The following is a 20,489-nucleotide window of genomic DNA, read 5'->3' as shown; positions in this document are numbered from 1 at the left end:
CTAGATAGTGAATATTATTTCTACTTTGTGGGCCATACGGTATATAGCAGTTAACTCTGCCCTTACAGCAGTATGTACAGTAAGTGAGTGGGTATAGATTTGTTCCAATAAAACTTTCTTTGAAAAATATGTTTTATTGACAGATCTTCACACACATACATTCCATACAGGGTGTACGATCAATGGCTCACCATATCACCACGTAGTTGTGTATTCATCACCATGATCATTTTTTTTAGAACATTTGTTCCAATAAAACTATTTATAGACATTGAAATTTGTATTCATAGTTTTCATGTGTCACAAAGTATTATTAGTCTTTGGATTTTATTCCAACCATTTAAAAATGCAAAAACAATTCTTATCTTGCAGGCTGTAAAAAAAAAAACACAACAAAACCCAAAAAACAAACAACAGGTAATGGGCTGAATTTGACCAGTGGGCTGGTCTTTGCAATCCTGTCCTAGAACAGAAACTCCATCAGGATGGGAATTTTTGTCTGTCTAGTTGATGGTTACGTCCCTGGAAAGAAAAAGAGTGTGCCTGGCAGCACCAGGATTTGGGGGGGAGAGAGGGGCAGGTTGCTAAGTGCAGGTTTGGACCCTGTCACTATCTAACCTTGGGACATTTTGTTTTTGGTTGATTTTTTTTGCATTAGTTTTTTTTAAATGCAATTTTATTGAAATATATTCATACTTTGTAATAGTTTTGAGTTTTAGAATCTTGTAGTATCATTTGTCTTGATGATTGAGTTTTTGGCACCCCTTTAAACTCATTTTATCCTAGTCCTATTCTGATAGGTTAGGCAGAGAGGGAATAGAAGCCCGTGGATTCCAGCTTGCACTCTCCCCACAGTCAGGAAGGTCCCATAGAGAGATTTCAGGGGGTCCATGAAATTTTGGGGGAAAAAAGATTTGTAGCTTTATGTTCCCCTAACCACTAACTGAAATTTAGCGTTTCTGACAATGACGACTGTAGAGGACAAACGACAGTATTAACAGGATCTGTAATTTGCCACCAATTTGTCACCAGTAGAAATCTCATACATTTTCAGATCACGTTACAGTTGAAACAGATTTTGTTTATATTCCTCACTGCTTTGAAATGATGGGACTTATGAGACCCACCTCTAGAGCTTGCCATGGAATGTGTTAAAAAAAGAGGCACATATATTACTATATTAGAATTTAAAAAAATTCTAGAAGTATCTTTTACAGTAATAGGTTTCCTTCGGAATCCTACTTGTTATCTTATGTATTCTGTGCATTATTGTATACATTTAGAAACAAACTTCACTTAACTGCCCCAGAAAGTCAGAAACATAGAAATCATGAGTCCCTTCCCTCCATGCCTTAGCCTCTGGGGCCCCATTTTCCTCCACTAAATCCTGGAGATAAGAATCCCTGCCTGCCAGCCTTACTATGTGTGTGGATCAAAAGTGGTACAGTACATGAATATCCCAAAGCCAAGTGCAGGCTATTTTCAGTATCCAAGCGATATGAACTAAATGTGACATTCTAAATGAGGAAAGATAACAACATCACACATTTGAAACAAATGGGTGCCTACCCAGAACCAAGGAAAGCAGAAAAGGGTTTCCACTCACCTTTTCTTCTTTCCATGGAAGTGACAGACTTTTCCTACCTTCTCCTTGTGTACCTCTCCAACTAGAACCTCATTCCCTACCCCCTTAGGGAGAAACTTCTTTCATAGTTTTGCTTCCTATCTCTCTGGATAAGAAAAAGGTAAAATCCCAAAGAGAAGAAAGGCCAGAGGTTCTAAGTGATGCTGGAAACATATCCCCCTTCCTCATTGCCTAAGGGAGGCTGGTGGTGAGGGTTTGCTCCAAGCAGAGACCTTTTCTGTAAAGGGGGGAGGGGCGGGGGGGGGCGGGGAGAAGATCTAGCATACCTTCCACTTAAATAATTTGGGAGAGCTAGAAAGTACTTCCATGCAGCCTCTAAACTCTTCTGAAGGGAAACAGATACTAATAATTTGTTTATAATGAGAGGGTCTTTGTGAACAACTGTCACCCTTCAAAGCACTATCCGACTTTGATTTGCTTTTTGCATTTGCCCCTGTTGACTCATTTGTACTCTCTTTTCTTTTTTTTTAGGATGTTTTTAGTCCTTCAACTTTCTTTTCTTTTCTTTTTTTTAGGATGTTTTTAGTCCTTCAACTCTTTTATTTAAAAAATATTTTTATCGATATGTCTTTGCACACATACATTCCATACATGGTGTAGAATCAGTGGCTAGCAATATTATAACATAGTTCTGTATTCATCACCATGATCATTTTTAAAGAACATTTGCATATAAATAAAAAAACACATACATCCTGTATCCCTTGCCCCTCCTTCTCACTGACCACGAGTATTTCCATCTACCCAATTTATTTTACCCTTTGTCCCCCCTATTATTTATTTTTTATCCATATATATATATATATATTTAAACTCATCTGTCCATACCTTGGATGAAAGGAGCAACAGATACAAGGTTTTCACAATCCCACAGTCACATTTTAAAAGTTGTATCTTTATACAATCTTCTTCAAGAATCAGGGGTCTGGAACACAGCTCAGCAGTTTCATGACCTTTCATGTGAATGGCCTTAACAGGTATATTACCTAGTAAATGGGCCAGGGATCTTAGGATTTCCCCAAACTTCTCCTGGCTGGTAATATGGAGTAGCTGAAAGAGGCAGACAGTAATATTTCAGTTTAACAGCAAATCAAGTGGATCCTGGAGGTTTCAGTCCAATTCTTGGAGGAGTTTCTGGCCAGGTCAGTTATGGAAATAAATATTGGCCCACGTGTCAGGAATCTTTGAATATCAGATGGAATGGGGGAGAATTAGACATTGGAGTCAACGAAAACCAGACAGCAGGCTTCATGAGAAATTTAATACATAAGGGCTTGTCTTTATTTGTATGAGGTATGGTGGTGTCTTTTTTTTTAATGACTTCATTTAAACACTTTTAGATTTTGAGGAAAATTTGCACAGAAAGTAGAGCGAGTTCCCATATACCAGTCCCCCACCCCACCCCAGTTTCTGATATTGTTAACATCTTGCAATAGTGAGGTACATTTATTGCAATTAATGGACCAATATTTATTCATTATTATAATTAGTGAATGTCCATAGTTTATATGAAGGTTTAATTTTCTGTGGATTTTGACAAATACTTAATGGCATGTATCCACCACTATAGTATCATACAGAATAGTTTCAGCACCTTAAAAACACCTTGAAACCCTGGCATCCACTAATGTTTTTTACTATCTTTATAATTTTGCTTTTCAGGATGTCCTGTAGTTGGAATGATACAGTATATTGATTTTTCAGACTGGCTTCTTCCATTTAGCAGTATGCATTTAAGTTTCCTCAATGTCATTTTTGTGGTTTGAGAGCTTATTTCTTTTTAATCACTGAATTATATCCCATTGGATGGATGTACCACAGGTTTGTTATCCATTCATCTATGGAAGGATATCTTGGTTACTTCCAATTATGAATAAAGCTGCTGTAAACATTGTGTGCAGGTAGGTTTTTGTGTGGACCTAAGTTTTCAACTCAATCCGATAAAAATACCTGGGAGCACAATTGTTGCATTTAATGTAAATTCTATATTTAGCTTTGTAAGAAACTGCCACACTGTCTACCAAAGTGGCTGTGCCATTTGACATTCCCACTAGCAATTGTGAGTTCCTGTTGCCCCACATTCTTGTCAACATTTGGTGCTGTCAGTTTTTTTTATTTTAACCATTCTAATAGGTCTATAGTACACCTCATTTTTGCTTTAATTTGCAATTCCCCGATGACATAGGATGTTGAACATCTTTTCTCATGCTTATTTGCCATCTGTATATCTTCTTTGGTTAAGTGTCTGTTCAGCTCTTTTGTCTGCTTTGTAATTGGTTTGTTCTCTTACTGTTGAGTTTTAAAAGCTCACTATTCATATTTTGAACCTAAATATTTTATCAGCTACACATTTTGCAAATATTTCCTCCCAGTGTGTGACTTATCTTTTTATTTTCTTTCACAGGCAGAAGTTCTTCATTTTAATGAAACCCAATTTATTAATTTTGTTTCTTTCATGGATCATGCTTTGGGTGTTGTATCTAAAATCTCATCACCAGAATCTAGGTCACTTAGATTTTTTCCCTGTTATCTTCTAGAAATTTTAGAGTTTTGTGGTTTACATTTAGGTCTAAGATTCACTTTGAGGTGATTTTTGTGAATGGTACCAGGTCTCTGTCTAGAATTTGTTTTTTGAATATGGATATCCAATTTTTCCAGGACCATTTTTTGAAAAGACTATCCTTTCTTCACTGAATTGCCTTGGCTCCTTCATCAAAGATCAGTTGAGTATATTTGTGTGAGTCCTAGGTGCCTTTTAATTAATTTGGCGTGGGCGGGGTTGTTTAGAGGGAATGCTGATGTTTGTTGTATGCAGATTCTTGTATTCCTCCTCCCCTTAGTCAGCAAAGGGCAATGATTATTTGGCTTATATGTATCGTGCAGTGGGCATTTGTGGAAATCATTGCTGCTGACTCCACTCTACCCCATATTAGAGTTCTTTTTCTACCCTATTTTATTTCCTTTTTTCCCCTCGTTTTCTCCTATCTGATAGGATTGTGCGTTTGGAAAACTGCAAAACAGATGAAACAAAATAGTCTAATTTACCACCTACCTGGCATTTCAGTGAGAGGAATTTCTGAGGTATTCTGATGAGTGTAGGGCTGTCCTTCCCAGTCTTAGCTCTTACAGCTCTCCTCGAGTGTCCTGTGAGACTAGGATAAGAGCAGTTGATACTGTAGATGAAAGAAGAAGGTTGCAACCATTGCATTATCAGACAGCCAAGATGAATTCTGAGCTCCTTTGCATTGTTAGCTGAGACTGGCCATAAAATCTGGCCACACCTGGTCCTAGTTTGCAGTGAGGCTTTCCACCGCTTCCCCATAATTTAAAGGATTGGCACCTGCAAAGGAATGGAAACAGAAAAAGAGGCCTTTTACCAAGTTGAATTTGAAATTTCCAAGCAGCTAACGACAAGTAGTAGGGCTGGCAAGCCAGAGAGGGCCGATTTGGATGCGCAGCTACTCGGGAGTGTGCGGTAGCCCAGGCCGCGTCCCCGTAAAGCCGAGAGCTGTAATGATGTCAACTTGTTATTTACTTTCCAAATCTGAATGACTGAGCAAGGCGAAAAGAGAATCAATCAACCACAATGTGACCCTACAGGCGGAAAAAACGCCGCGCTCCCACCGGCGCGCGGTGGGGGAAGGGAAGCACGTGGAATCTGGGTAGGGTTGCATCATGAGGTCGCTGGGGCTTTCTGTCGCACCCTTCGCTTTTCGATCGCCTGTGATCCCTCAGTATCAGCCTGCACAAGCCCAGGGAACCCGGGAGCAACGAAGGGCAGGCTCGAGGGAGGGCCCCTCCGAGTCCTTTTGGGGGAGCCTTGAATGGCAACCGATACATAATAAGACAATCCATTCTGCTGATTCACAATTGTGGAGACTGTGTAAGTGTGTATTTTTATTGATGTGCTCTGATAATGTTGTAGCAACAGTCGTTTGACATCATTGACGTTTTACAGCAATATTTTGCAGGGTAATTTTAGGCCCGCCTTTTTGATGGAGGACCAGCCCCTTAAAATTCACCCCCCCCCACCAAGCAGAACAACAAATGGTCTAGTGTTCAAGGAAGGAGCAAGTGAGGTTATACTTTAAATTGCTGAGTTTACGGGGCTCCTAGCAGGAAACTCATTATATACCAAAGGGAGGGGCAAACATTTAAAAATTATCCCACCCGTCAGACCTCAAAGGTGTTGGGGGTGTGTGGGTATTTGTTTAATTGAATTAACCCCGCGAGGGGTGGGCAGTTGTCATCAGGATGGAGGGGAGGAAGGGCCTTTGGGGACTCGGGCACACCAGGACTGGACCGAATAAGCCATTACAGCATAAAACAGTGCAAACTCCCAGGTCTGGTGGGGATGGGGGCGAGGGGTGGAGTTCAGGGGGCTGGAGGGCTCCAATTTCCGCCTCCCCCCAGCCCCTGGAGCCCCCACACCTGCACTCCTCGGGCCCCCCCCACCCCGGCGCCCGCGTGGCTGAGTTTCTCCCCAAGCTTTTCGGCTCATCCCGCGAGGTGTTTTGCAAAGGTCGAGACGCCAGCAGAGTCCCCACTTTAGGGGGAGAGGGAACAGACACTCGGGGCGTCCTCAAAGCCGCCGATTGTAAGGGAGAGGGGCGCTCGGGCAGGTGGCAGGGGGCCCTTTAGGATCCGCAGGGCGGCTTTTCTCTGAGGTGTGAGAGGGAACCCTAACTGGGGCTCCGGCTCCCTCTCCCCCAGCCCCCGAGGCAGCGGGGTACCGGCTGGGGCTTGGGCTGGGGTAGGCCCGGGTTCCGCCCCCGCCCCCACTCTGAGGCCGGGCGGTGGGGGGGGCTTGCCCGGCTTGGAGCCTGGAGGGAGAGGCCCAGGCTCCCCTCACCCCAGGCCGGGGGTGGGGCGGTGTAGGGACGCGGGTCCCTCTGCGGTGGGGGAGGGGCGGTGTAGGGACGCGGGTCTCCCTGCGGTGGGGGAGGGACGCGGGTCCTCCTCCCAGGCGGCGGTGGGGGGCGGGGGAGGGACGCGCCCCCGGCCGTGGGGGAGGGGCGGCGCTCGGGGCCGGGGTCGGCGCGCTGGGGGCCGCTCCCCGCGAGGTCACTGGCCGCGCGCGTCCCGCCGGCCGCCCCGCCCTCCGCGCCGCCCCCCCCGCTCGGGAGCGAGGAGCCGCCCGCGCCCCCGCCCGCCGCCGCAGCGCCCTCCGGCCGCCATTGCGCGCCCGAAACTTTCCAGCGCCCGCGCCTGTCGGGGACTCGCGGCGGCGGGGGCGGCCCGGGGGCGGCGCTCGGCGGCTCCGGGGCGCCGGGCCCTCCTCGGCCGCGGACGCCGGGGCGCGGGGCCGGGCGGCCGCAGGGAGGCAGCGAGCGGGCCGGGCGCGGCGGCGCCGCCACAAGTTGCTCGGCTTCGCGGCGAGGTGAGTGCGCGGGGCTCGGCCGGCCGGGGGCGCGGGCCTGGCTGGGGGGGGGAGCGCCCACAAACTTCTGGCGGTGGGGGGGTGGCGGCGAGTTCCTGGGGCCCGCCCGCCGCCGTGGCTCCTGGTAGGAGGGGCAGGTCCCCAACTGTCCCCGCGGGCTTTGGGCCGGGGTGCGGCGCCCTCCCTGGAGGCTGAACAATACCCCGCTGCGGCCCCTCCCCAAAGTGCGGGCCGCGGGGTGGGAGGAGGCCGGGAGGGTGCCTTTGTTTTGGGGAGGGGGAGGCGGCCGGCAAGTTTGGAGGAGCGCTAGATTTTCCCCCCAAAGCCCCTTTGTCTAGTGATCCCGGGGGGCCCCCTGGGCGACCCCGCGCGCCGGGTAGGCCGGGGGCCGCGGGCGGGGTCCCCCTTCCCCAGTGGCGGTGGGGGCGCCCCACTCATCCCCGCGGCGGCGCGGAGTGCAGCGAGTGGGGGCGCGGCGGCGCGGGCCCGCGTGGGCTCCGTTTCCGAGGCGCAGAAACTGTCAAAGAAGTCCGGAGCCCCCGCCCCGAGCCAGGCAGTGGGCTGCGGGCGACACTGGGACGGTGGGCTGGGGTCTGGCGGGGGTGCACGACCTGTTGCTCCGGGTCGGGAGAGGGCGCGCGCCCGCCCGGAACTGCGGCCCTGCCCCTCAGGGGCCCCCAGTTTCTCGCTGGGGCCGGTGCCCCGGACTGGAGGGGGCCTGTGCGTCGGTGGTCGCCGGGCATGTGACAAGCTTCGGACGCGGCCTGGCGGGCCCGGAGCTCACGTTTGGGCGGGGGTGCCCGGTTCGCCCCTGCCACGCACCGCGGGCCCCAAGGCCAGCTGCGCTGCAAATTCCACAAAGTTCCAGCCCGAGGTGTTCCTTCGGGAGTGCGCCGGGTGGGCAAGCCAAATCCAGAAGGAAACACCCTGCCCGTCCCGCAAGTGCCAGTGTTGCGGCTCTGCCTCGCCATGTGTGGCTTGACCTGACTCCTAGATGTTTTCTTCGCCCTACGCGCCGCCCCAGTCCCGGCCCTAACCTGGAAGGGGAGGGGCAGGGCTCTAACCCAGGTGGGGGGAGGGGAGGCGAGCGCCGGCCGGGGCTCTGGACCGAATGAAAAGTTTCCTAGCCCTTCCTAGAGGAGATGCAGTTAAGGGGGTGCGTGGAGAAGGTTGACAGTGGAGCAGTTAAGACCTGAAAATGCAGAGTTCACTTTAAAGGTTATTAATTTCTCAAATGTGCTGCGATTTCTGTGTAAGAGCACCCAGTTGAGCGACTTTTACAGGGATGAAAGTTGAAGGTCCTCACTGGACCCACTTATTGAAAGGGCCCCTTAGGAGGACCTAGGTGCATATGTGCCCACCCCCCTCCTCAAGGAGTATTTCCACCTCCTTAGAAGAAGGAGTGAGTACACATGACAACATGGAGACGTCTAAAAGTAGATGTCTCAGATTTTGAAGAGTTCCTCCCTTAAGTAGCAATACCTGATTGCTGTGTCACAGGTTTTAGGAAGATTTTTTTTCTCCTCTTGTATACATACTCATTTTAAAACGCAGGGAACTGCTGCTAGCCACCTGGCACTGTGCTAGGCACAGGGGAGTCCAAAGGCAATGCGCAGGCCCCTGCTCTGGCAGGGATGGGGCAGTCCTCTCATCAACAACAGAGGGTGTCCCCACAATCCTTAGGTGTTGGACTTTCTCACTCTTATCCTCCAGGGTTTGGTGAGCCCAGGGATGGTCTGCAGTTGCATTTAAGAGGGTGAAGAAGTGTCTCCTTTTGGCCCCTAAATCTCCCAGATCTTCTCACTGGTTCTGAAAGTTTGGATGCTTAAACAGACCATGATGGCATTGTGTAGGGTGTGGGGCTTTGGGCTGAGCTGGTTTCTAATCCTGTCTTTATCTCTGGGCTTCTCATCTGTCTAATGGCCTTGTTGCCCTGCCAGGCCAGCCTGTTAGAAGGATGTACAGGGGTCTCCACAGCACAGAAGTCTAATGGGGCCAGGAGCAGTGTTTGGCCAGGAAAGCGGCTTTGACCCTACTTAGCCTGAACTAGTGAAAGGACTTACCACATTTGTGCTGTACCGGTTGACATCTGGGCGACCTTGAAGTCCTGCAGGTTTTATGAGTCATAGTCTGTGTTTGTAAAAATAAAAAGGGGAACTGAAGTGGTGGTACTCCTAGGGAAGTGCAAAGCATTTGTGTGTCAGTTTTTAAAAAAACCGTAAGGCCGCCTCTAAATTTGAGTCATTGTTATCTCCAGTTAAGATGATTGTCTTTAGGTTTCTTGAATGCCTTGGCTGAGGATTTTAGGGGCACTTAATGTCTAGTGGGTACCTCTTATTCCCATTTGGGACACTGGAATTTAAAGGTGTGAAGTCACTTGCTAATGCTTGATGATAATGTGTGGTGGAGGGAGGGTTTGAATTTGGGGTTGTTGGATTCCCAAAATGGTGCTCTTAAACTTAGTAAGATTTTAATCTACCCGTCTTATTTAGTGTGGATTTTCTCATTTGAAACAAGATTTCTGAGTGATACACACGCATATAATACATATCCTAACCCTTATTGAACTTGACATATACATGGAGACATATCTCAGCACAGCAGAGAGAGAATTTTCTAGAGTGTGCTGTCCTTTACCTACTAGTGACGTGCTTATTTAAATTAACTAAAATAAAATAAAAAAAAAAACTCTTCAGTAGCCCTAGGTATGTTTTGTATGCTCAGCTTGGCTCATGGCTGCCATATGAAAAGTACAGTACAGTTTTATTGGAAAATGTTGCTCTATAGTTCTTACAAATGAAATAAAATGATAATAGGCAGGAGAGTTGGTGTACCTTTTGGGGGGGCAGGAGTTGTTAGAAGTTGAGAATAATTTATCTATGAACTTTTCTTTTTTTTTTCTTGAGAATAGACCTAGTTCAGGAAGAAATTTGCACAGTAGTGGGATTTCAGTACAGTTGACAGCTCCAGGTCCACATTGAGGGTCCCTGGGCCACTTGCGGGTTAGGAAGCCAGAACTCCAATCCTAGCTCTGTATCGAATGTTTATTTCGCTTTGGGCAATGCAGTTTGCTTCCCTGTGTCTCAGTTTCCCTGCCTGAAAAATGGTGGCACCATTTCCCGCCCCACTTACCTGAGCGATGGCCGTGAATGGCCTGTGGGCTAGTGTAGATGGGTGCAAAGTGCCAGATCCCTTCTGTCTGGGGGCCCTGGCTGTGGGCCATGGAGAGCTAAGCTGGATCCCAGAGTTTTAAAAAACCTTGTTTGGGTAGCTTGAAGTTTAAATGTCAGGTATTACGGCTCAGTTCCTTGAGGACAAAATTGTTCCTATGGAAAGGCATTTAGGGACTCCTTCCAACAAAGCAACACCTCAGAAGAGCCGAAGCCCTAAAAACTAAGCCGTGAGTGTGGGTGCCGAGTTGTTTCTAGCTTCCTAACTCGGTGTTTCTCTGACCTAGGTGTTGTCCTATGCAGTGTGCTTTTTTTTTTTCCCTCTTGCTTTGTGCTTTCTATAGGAATGGAGTAGAAATTGTATCTGTAAATGAGATGAGGGGAAAAGCCCAAATGTGTGTGTCAGCCGCAGTTTCCCAGATCCCTCTTTTGCCACTTCTCCTTGCTCATGAGAGTGCGTAACCCGTCACCCTTTTGTCAGAAGAACTTTGACCCTGGGAAGCCAACATTTCCACTCCAGAGGCGTGAAAAGGATAACTGCAGAAGGGACTCTGTCCCCCAAAAGACTTCTCAAAGGGTTCTTGAATGTACAGGATAAGAATTTCTCTCTTCAGTAACCCGCTGGTAGGAGAACCCCTAAACTAAAACCTAGGGCAGCCCCCTTTCCAAGTTTCTGCTTGGGGGTGAAGATTCCCACCAGGTGTGCCTTGTTGAGCTCTGGGCCGAGGTGTAATCAGAACTGCTGTGCAGTGTTTGGTAGGAAGGTCCCTGCTGTGGTTTCCAGGTATTTCCCCTTTGTCCTTTCCCTTCCCCCCCTTACAAAAAAAATTACCCTACATCTAACAGGCTGTTAGTCTTTCACCATGGGGTACATTTAAAAAAATAGTTTCAATCAGGAAACAAGACTAAAGTAATTTTGTAAACATTTTTTTTTGAGGTCGGAAAGATAAACTTTTTTTTTCCAGTAACTTTGTCTGGTGGGAGGGAAGTAAGGACCTCTTGAGATGCCAAACTGAATGTCCTTTATTCCCCTTGCCCCCCCCCCCCCCTTTTTTTACCCTTCCTTCCTCTTCATCCGTTCTCCGGGGCTCAACGAAATGGATGCCTTGACCAAGCTGGTGAAAATGAAACCCAGCAAAATAAAAATAAAAGCTGAATGTGGGAAGGAACCAAAAAAGTCTGCGTGTTTATAAAGGCCAAAGAGCACAAGGTCTGAGAAAATGCGTTTAAAATCTCCAGGGATGTGAAGTCTGCGGTCATTAAGGAATTCACTCCCCAGGGTGGCAGGCCGCCACAGGTGGTCCTGCTCACCCAGCTGGCGACCGTCTCCTGGGCGGCCTGGCTGTTTCCCTTGCCGTCCAGTGTTTAATCGAGGATCTGCTATGTATTTGAAGTTTTGGAAGGGAACCAGAAGGCGTTAAAAAATTGAATTGGAGCAAGTTTAAAGTTAAAATAGAGAAAGCATTTATACTCTACAAAAGAAGTTGGGTACCACATCCTGTGCTTCCTAAGCTCTGTCTTTGGCAGGTAGGAGCAGAGAGAGAGAGAGAGAGAGAGTAGGGCATGACTTACAGGTTCAAGAAGTCTTCAGAAATGGCTGTGGAGAAGATGCTTGTTTATCATAATAGTATTTTCAACATCAAGCTCTAGAGTCTCACAGACTTGTCAACTAGTGTTTGTCAGCTGGGGCAGTTCCCCTTCTCCCCCCGATGTTCAAGGGACAGGTGGCACAATGGCTGGAGACATTTTGGTTGTCAAAACTGGATGGGGGTTGAGGGACATGCTTCTAGCGTCCGGTGGGCGAGGCCAGGGCTGCTGCTGAGCCTCCTGTGGGGGGGCCCTAAGGCCAGTGGTGCCAGGCTGGAGAAAGCCTTCAACTGTAAGTCCTGTTTTGGACAGGATATATGGGAAAGGGGAGATGCCAAGAATTTGAATATTTGTATCTGTATCTCTATCGATGTCCATCCACCCATCCATCCTTCCATCTCAGGGTATAGAGTTATCAAGGCACAGGTACGTTTTTGGGAATACATCAGGAAGTAAATGAGAACTTAGTGTCCTATCGAGGTGGTAAGGGTCTTGAGCTCTCCGGTCTTCATTGCCTAGGTCAGGGGTGCGGAGGCATTGAAGGACTATTAGAAATAAGATCGGTAGGCATAGGGGTAGGGGGACAGGGGGTCGTCCCAATTATGTAACCTCTGCCTCAGCACAGATATTTTAGACCTCCAGAGAAGTACACCCTGCATACAGTTTTCTTGAGTTGTTCTTTTGGTTTTGACTTTTCTTCACTTGTTCTTTTGGTTTTGATGTTATTGTGGACTTACTTGGTCTTTTTTCTGGTCACCCTCTTGGTACTCTGGTATGTATTTGCTTTGAGGGAAAATAAAACAACCCCAAAGAGCGCCCAGGTGATGTTTACCCAGTGAAATGTGGGCTCAGCTGGAACTTAGCGGCCTCCCCAGGGTTAGCCCACCACCGTCTAGGGTGGCTCAGAGACGGCGGAAGCGCTGATGGGTGAGTGGTGGGAGCTGCTGCTCTGCCAGGCCCCTGGACGCCATTCCAGCCCCTGCCTCTTCCTCCAGCTGGGTGCATTTTTAGTAGACTGGCCAGGCACTGGGGCCCAGACCTGCAGACTTGCTGTTTACTTATCGAAGCCCTTCCAAGGGTCATTAGGAAAAGAGCCCCAGTGCCAGGCCTTGCTGGATGCCCGTGGCCTCCTGAGCCAGCTTGCTGTCCTCGGGTGCAGCTGGTTGGGGGGATTCTGGGCTTCTGCTGGGCGAGGAGCAGGTGATATTGCTGATGGACTTCTGGCTTTGCTGCCAGCTCCCCGTGCACCAACCTCATCTTGGGGCAGGTTGATTAACTTCCCCAGCAGTAGTTTTCTCATTGAGTGAGGGAGTTAATCAAATGTATTCTTCAGGTTGGAGTATTAAAGGAAATAGTTAGGATACTTGGAAACCAAACAGTTTATACTTCTCTTTACTCCAGAGTTGGGATTTACAGTTTGAAAAGGTATCTCTTTTCTTACATTTTCTCCCCTCTTAAGTTCAATTTTAAGGTAGTTAGATGTGGGGGGTGTGTGTGTGTGTGTAGTCTGTAGTCTGTATCTACTTGTGCATATATATATAATACCTGTCATGCATGTATATGTACAGGCATATTTAATTTGATTTTTGAAATGATCAAGTAAAATCCATGACTTTTTTCTTTGGTGTAGTTTTATGGATTTTAACACTTGCGGAGTCGGGACACAGAACAGTCCATCCCCTCACCTCCCCTGTTTAGACACCTGCTTCCCTAACCCAGGGCACCTGCCCTGTTCTCCAGCACAGTAAGTTTTGGTAATCATATGTTAACATGTTGCACAGTCTAATGGTGAACCCCTTCCTGTGTCTGGCACCTTCAACTTTTTACCTGATGGCAAATGGACCTTCCTTAAAATAGGAAATTTTGCCCGGTAGGTGTGATCAAGAGCCAGGGAAACAAACTCTTCCATGTTGGGGTGTTCATGAGAAACCACAGTGAGAGAGATGGGCTGTTTGGCTGGTCTTGCTGTGGGTGTTCCCCTTTTTCTATGCCAGGTAATTCTTGCTGCCATACTAGTTGAGAATAGGGCATTTTTATTTATTTATTTATTTATCTATTTATTTTTATTAACTTTTAGATTTTTTTAAAATACCGAAAATCACCAAATGCAAACATTCTTAACTTTTGGTCATTCCGTTCTACATATGTAATCAGTAATTCGCAGTACATCACGTAGTTGCAAATTCATCATCCTGATCATTTCTTAGAACATTTGCATCTATTCAGAAAAAGAAATAAAAAGACAACAGAAAAAAATTCATACATACCATACCCCTTACCCCTCCCTTTCATTGATCACTAGCATTTCAATCCAAATTTATTTTAACATTTGTTCCCCCTATTATTCATCTTTATTCCATATGTTTTACTCGTCTGTCGATAAGATAGATAAAAGGAGCATCAGACACAAGGTTTTCACAATCACACAGTCACATTGCGAAAGCTATTTCATTATACAATCATCTTCAAGAAACATGGCTGCTGGAACACAGTTCTATATTTTCAGGCAGTTCCCTCCAGCCTCTCCATTACATCTTGGATAGCAAGGTGATATCTACTTAATGCATAAGAATAACCTCCAGGATAACCTCTCGACTCTGTTTGGAATCTCTCAGCCGTTGAAACTTTATTTTGTCTCATTTAACTCATTAACTCATTTTTGGTCGAGAAGTTTTTCTCAATCCCTTGATGCTGAGTCTCAGCTCATTCTAGGGGTTTTCTCAATTCCTCGATGCTGAGTCTCAGCTCATTCCAGGATTTCTGTCCCATGTTGCCAGGAAGGTCCACAGCCCTGGGAGTCATGTCCCACGTAGACAGGGGGAGGGTGGTGAGTCTGCTTGCTGTGTTGGCTGGAGAGAGAGGCCACATCTGAGCAACAAAAGAGGTTCTCTTGGGGGTGACTCTTAGGCGTAATTTTAAGTAGGCTTGACCTATCCTTTGTGGGGTTAAGTTTCATATGAACAAATCCCAAGATTGGGGGCTTAGCCTATAGCTTTGGTTGTTCACACTGCTTGTGAGAATATCAAGAATTCAACTTGGGGAAGTTGAATTTTCCCCCTTTCTCACCATTCCTTGAAGAGGACCTTGCAAATACTTTTTTATTCACTGTTTAAATCACTCTGGGATTTATCGGGACATCACTCTGGACAACCCAACAAAATCTCATGTCCTACGCAAGGTGGTTCCATGTACTTACGGTGTTCACTTACACTGACTACATAAGTTATATTAGGAAATGCAGTAGTCAAAATATAAATTTTGTACCAAATAAACATTTTTTGCTTTAGTCTTATACATAAGGTACAATTTTAAAATATTAATTACCATCTGAGAATAGGCCATTTTTGATAAATTTTTAGCTTATGTTTTGCTAACCTTTCCTTAGGATGCTATGGGCAAATATTTAATACTTCACTTGTATCCAAAGGTTGCATTAATTTCTCAAGTTTTGAAAACATGATACGTTCACTAACAAGTACTGCAGTTTTCCTAGTGGGCTAATAATATTATAACTGTAAAATATGCTAAACATACCAAGTTGTTTCTTACTTTGTTATAAGTGAATTCCTACATCAGTCCTTCCCCCTTGTTGCTTACCTACATTTTACTTTGAGCCACAGTTTTGCTTTTGGTGCTCTCGTACAAAATGCTGCATTCTCTAGGAAAAACCTTGTTTTGGTGACCTGTGAAATCTTTTAACCTGTGCATTTCTTTACATGGAGACTAAAAGGGTTGGCTGAGTTGATCGCAAGGCCTCTCTCTACATCTCTTTCATGAAGATTTTAATTTGGAAAAGGGACACTATGAAAACAAGTTAAGGATTATGGTGGTTTTATGTTTGCTAAAATTATTTTTTATCCTATGTTTAGACTATTATTTTTCCCATGATTGAAATAGGCAGCGTTTGTATAACATTGATATTAGTGGCTTGTTTTACTTAAAAACTCAGAAGGCGCTTTGGGCTGTTGGATGCAGAGTAATTCTTAGGCATGTTGAAGTTTCCTATCCTTTTGTTACCCAAGAAAATAAGCACAAACAACAGCCACATCAATATGTACAGTGTTTATTCTTGAAGTGAGTGTCTGCTTTAGAATCCTGTCATCTCTTCCTATTGTGGTAGGTATAGCAGGGATTACTTAGAAGAAAATGTGAGTATTCTGTTTGCTTCCTTTCCTTGACCTGGAACCTAGAATATGACTCCCAAATAGCACTAAGCTCTTTCTTTTCTGGACACTTGCCACCAACCCCCAGCTACAGTATCTAGAAGCAAGGGCTTCCTAGCCCAGCACCTGTTCCAGTGTTCCTGATTGGAAGGTTTCTGCAAGTCCACTGAAAATTGGGTGCCCAGCTCCAACTATATTGGGTAGAAAAGGTCAGCTGACCCCTTCTCAGATGGCTTAACTTGTTCCATGCTTGACTTACCCATTGTCATTGGGCTTTGGAGTCAGCTAGTGCATCTGAATTTGTGAATTCTGCAGGAGTTTCTGGCTGTTTGCACTACCTCATTGGTGGAATTTGAACAGAAAGAATCTTACTGTACGTTTTGCCATTTTCTTTTTTTAAACTTATTTTGAAGTAATTTCAAACTTAAAAACAGTTGGAAAATACTAAGTGGAGAATGCCAACATACCACTAACCCTAATACTCAGTTCCTTTTCATAATTTCCTTCTCTTTGTGTTCATCTATTTTCCTGATTTCCTTTAGCTCTTTGAGAATATTTAGGACTATTTTTAATGGTCTGTGTCTTGAATATCCCAGCTTTGGCGTCCTCATTGATGGTTTCCGATGCTTCAATTTTCTCCTTTGCCTGGGCCATCTCCTCCTGTTTCTTTGTTTATTTTAATAATCCTTTGTTGATACCTGGACATTCTGTTATTTTAATGTGTTATTGCTGGAATTTAGACTCTGAGGCATTTGTTCCTTAAGTTTGTATCCAGCTAGTGCATACAGAGGTTTCTTTGCATGAATGCCAGGAGCTACCAGAAATGGAGAAGGTAAAATGAAAAACTTTTCCCAGTCTTTGCAGACTCACTCTGCAAGTGCTGTTCTTCATGGCTTATGCATACAGTGAGTTTGGAGAATAGCCCCAGGCCAAAGCCTAGGGGCCTTTCTGCTCCTTCCTGCACTGGCTTTCCTGCATTTGCTTCTTATCTTGGGCCTGTGTGGGTTGCCCTGAAAATACCATGTATACCTGGTCCCGAATGCTCCCTCTTCTCTATAAAACAGTTTCCTCCTGTTCTGGAGCAATGTACTATGTGTTCTGCAGCCACCGGTGCCTTGCTCCAGGCAGCACGACTTGTTTGTTCTTCCATAGGGTTCTGTAGGGGAGTTCAGCGAGCCCCCTTCCACTCCAGGGTGGCCATTCCTGGGATGGCGAGTCCCTCAGACCACCATCAGACAGAATGGGCCAGAAAGGGTTGTGTTCAGTGTGTGCACAAAGGCCTTTCTGGTGCCTTCATAACCAGGACCAAGATCTCCACTGGGAGGCTGGGCTGCCCACCAGCCATTGGGGGGTGGGGGAGGGGCCACCCAGGGCACTGGGAGCTCTTAACTACTTTTAAGTGACCTTTGTCTAGATTTGGTGCTTGCGCTATTACTCTGATCCTTTGTTTCCTGGAGCTTTCAGAAAGATGTTTCTGCTTGTTATTCTAGCTTCTGTGGGGGCATGGAGCCCTGCAGCTTCTCACTCTGCCAGTTTGATCCAGGCGGGGCCCTATGTGATCCTTTTACTGTGCCCTGGGCTTGGGTTTGCTGGTATTTTGTTGAGGATTTTGGTATGTATATTCGTAAGGGACCTTGGTTTCTAATTTTGCTTTCTTGTGATATCTCTTTCTGGATTTGGTATAGGCTAATGCTGGCCTCATAGAATTAGTTAGGAAGTGTTCCCTTCTCTTCAGGTTTTTTGCAAGAGTTTGAGAAGAATTGGTACCAATTCCTGGAATGTTTGGTGAAATTCACTTGTGAAGCCAGTTGGTTCTTGGCTTTTCTTAGTTGGCAGGTTTTTGATTATGGACTCAATCTCTTTACTTGTTACTGATCTGTTGAGGGCTTCCATTTCTTCTGGAGTCAGTTTAGGTAATTTGTGTAGGAATTTGTCCATTTCATCTGCATTGTCTTAATTTTATGACCTACAGTTGTTCTCAGTATCCTCTAAGAATCTTTTTTATTTCTCTGGTAGTAATGCCACCCTTTCATTTCTGGTTTTTGTTGTTTGCTTCCTTTTTCTTTTTCGTCTTGCTGAAGGTTTGTCAATTTTATTTCTTTTCAGCTTTTGGTTGAAACCAACTTTCGGTTTTGTTTCTTCTTTATATTATTATTTTTCACTCTATTTATCTCCACTCTAAACTTTATTTTTCCTTCTTCTGCTCATTTTGGGTTTAGTTTCCTCTTTTTCTAGATCCTCCAGGTATTAGGTAAAAATTACCCATCTGAAATCTTCTTTCTTAATGTAAGCATTTAGAACTAAAAATTTCCCTCTCAGCACTGCCTTTGCTGCATCCAGTAATTTTGGTAAGGTGTGGTTCTCATCTTCATTTGCCTCAAGATATTTCCTAATTTCCCTTGTGATTCCTTCATTGATCTATGGTTCAGAGTGGATTGTTTAATTTCTTAATTTATTTTTTAAATCAACAAATTTTTAAAAATTTTATTTATTTAACATACCAACATACAAACACATTCTTACCATATGATCATTCCATTCTACATATATAATCAATACTCACAGTATCATCACATAGTTGTATATATTCATCATTGTGATCATTTCTTAGAAAATTTGCATCAATTCAGAAAAAGAAATAAAAAGAAAGCAAAAAAATTCATACATACCATACCCCTTACCCCTCCCTTTTGTTGATCACTAGCATTTCAATCTACAATTTTTATTTTAACATTTGTTCCCCCTATTATTTATTTATTTTTAATCCATGTTTTACGTCATAAGGTAGATAAAAAGAGCATCAGACACAAGATTTTCACAATCACACAATCACATTGTGAAAGCTATATCATTATGCAATCATCTTCAAGAAACATGGCTACTGGAACGCAGCTGTACGTTTTCAGGCAGTTCCCTCCAGCCTCTCTGTTACGCCTAAACTTAAAAGGTGATATCTGTATAATGTGTAAGAATAACCTCTCGAATCTGTTTGGAATCTCTCAGCCGTTGACACTTTGTCTCATTTCACTCTTCCCCCTTTTGATCGAGAAGGTTTTCTCAATCCCTTGATGCTGAGTCCCAGCTCATTCTAGGATTTCTGTCCTACATTGCCAGGAAGGTCCACACCCGTGGGAGTCAAGTCCCGCAAAGGGGGGGGGGGAGGGCAGTGAGTTTACTTGTGTAATCAACAATAATTTAACAGCGATAATTTGCATGAACCACAGAAACCTTTGAAGAAACTGGAGAAAGATTGAGCAGTGATTTCCATTCCCAGGGGTGTAGGTATCATTCTTGGTGTTTGTCACGGCAGCTCTCCTTCCCCTGTTATCCTGATTAGCTTGACTTGCATCAGAAGATGAGAAATGAGAACGTCGGGTTAGTGGAGGGGATGTCTGTCACCCCAGTCATGTAATGTAGAATCTCCATGACTGAGATGCAAATGGAATTCCCAGCAACCCATGAGGTGGTTCACAGTTTTAGGTGGTGTTTCAGAAAAGCCGCTGAATAGAGAGGGAGTAGATGTCCCTTCCACTTGGTTTATTGGGAAACTGATTACATTTAGGTCCTTTGCCTTAGGCAGTCTTTTCTACCAGAGGGTTATCAGGCATTTTAATCACATACAGCTTTATTGCTCAGCCCATGTTTGTAAAAACTCAGGCATTTGCGATTATAATCTTGAAAGTGGCAATTGCAATTTGCCAGTTGCCTGTCAGTCTGAGGGATATGGTTTGGTTTAAGTTCTAATTTGATTTTGAAAAAAATGTTACATAAGGTTTATATTTCTAACCCCCCCCCCCCATGATTTGGTGCCAACTGAACCATTTCCAGTGATCTGTATCATTACACTTTAAAAGTCCTAGCCAGAAGAAACACTTTGAGGTGCACATAGCTGAGAGCTTCGGGAAAATAGGAGTTAATGATCTCTTGTCCAATACATGATGGCAATTATTGTAGACCTGATAAGAATAAGGAGAGAGGCTTCTAGAAATTAGAGTTGCCTTATACACTTCATGGGACTTTTATTTCATGGGACCCATGGTATGTTTTTTATTTAAAAGTCTCCATATTTTAGGGGACAGGGAACAGAAATGAGTCATCTCAAGATCTAATTCCCTAAGTGATCTCCTGAGTGATTTAGTAAGGTACATAATAAGATTTATTGGTGTGCAGAATGGAGCAAAGTATCTATTGATTATTTCTTTGTATCTAATACTTGGATTTACTTTTGTTGTATGAAATATGAACATGTTGTTAATTGCTTAGTATATAAAGTCCCAGAATCCAGGCAGGGGCAGTTGTTTCTTCCTTTTCCCTCTCCCAGGGTGTGTGCGTGTATGTGTGTCTGTTCATTTGTGTGGGTTAAATAGCTTTGGGATCTACTAGCTTAAAGATTGGATGTTGGTCCAGTGGTCAGCAGGTACAAGTGGTTTGTTTTAGTGTGAGAAGGTGCTGTGCTGGTTTTTGAGTATTTAATATATTACTAATTTTGTTTATTATTATTGTTTTTGTATGCTGTATGGTGGGGGTTACATTTCATTCTTTTT

The 20,489-nt window shown here is 44.9% G+C and overlaps 1 protein-coding gene and 1 long non-coding RNA gene across 7 annotated transcripts in view; one reads left to right on the top strand and one right to left on the bottom strand.

Annotated features, from left to right (window-relative positions):
- The window catches only part of TBL1X (transducin beta like 1 X-linked), a 329,283-nt gene that overhangs the window by 10,189 nt on the left and 298,605 nt on the right, over positions 1–20,489 (top strand). Inside the window, exon 1 of one of the 6 annotated variants that reach the window (XM_077146497.1) lies at positions 5,310–5,528. The exons of 4 other annotated variants lie outside the window; for them this stretch is intronic. The gene's annotated coding sequence lies outside the window, so the exon portion shown is untranslated. Of the gene's footprint in view, positions 1–5,309; positions 5,529–6,957; positions 7,026–20,489 lie in introns of those variants that run through there. One more of the 6 variants, XM_077146498.1, reaches the window with a different exon arrangement.
- Positions 1,946–8,022, bottom strand: LOC143671374 (uncharacterized). Its single transcript, XR_013169550.1, has 3 exons — positions 7,848–8,022; positions 4,698–4,985; positions 1,946–2,695 (listed from the first exon to the last, which is right to left on the bottom strand). It is a non-coding gene; the product is annotated as an uncharacterized LOC143671374 (long non-coding RNA).

This window comes from Tamandua tetradactyla, chromosome X (assembly GCF_023851605.1).
Source record: "Tamandua tetradactyla isolate mTamTet1 chromosome X, mTamTet1.pri, whole genome shotgun sequence".
NCBI lineage: Eukaryota > Metazoa > Chordata > Mammalia > Pilosa > Myrmecophagidae > Tamandua > Tamandua tetradactyla.
This window is presented reverse-complemented; position numbering and strand designations above follow the sequence as displayed.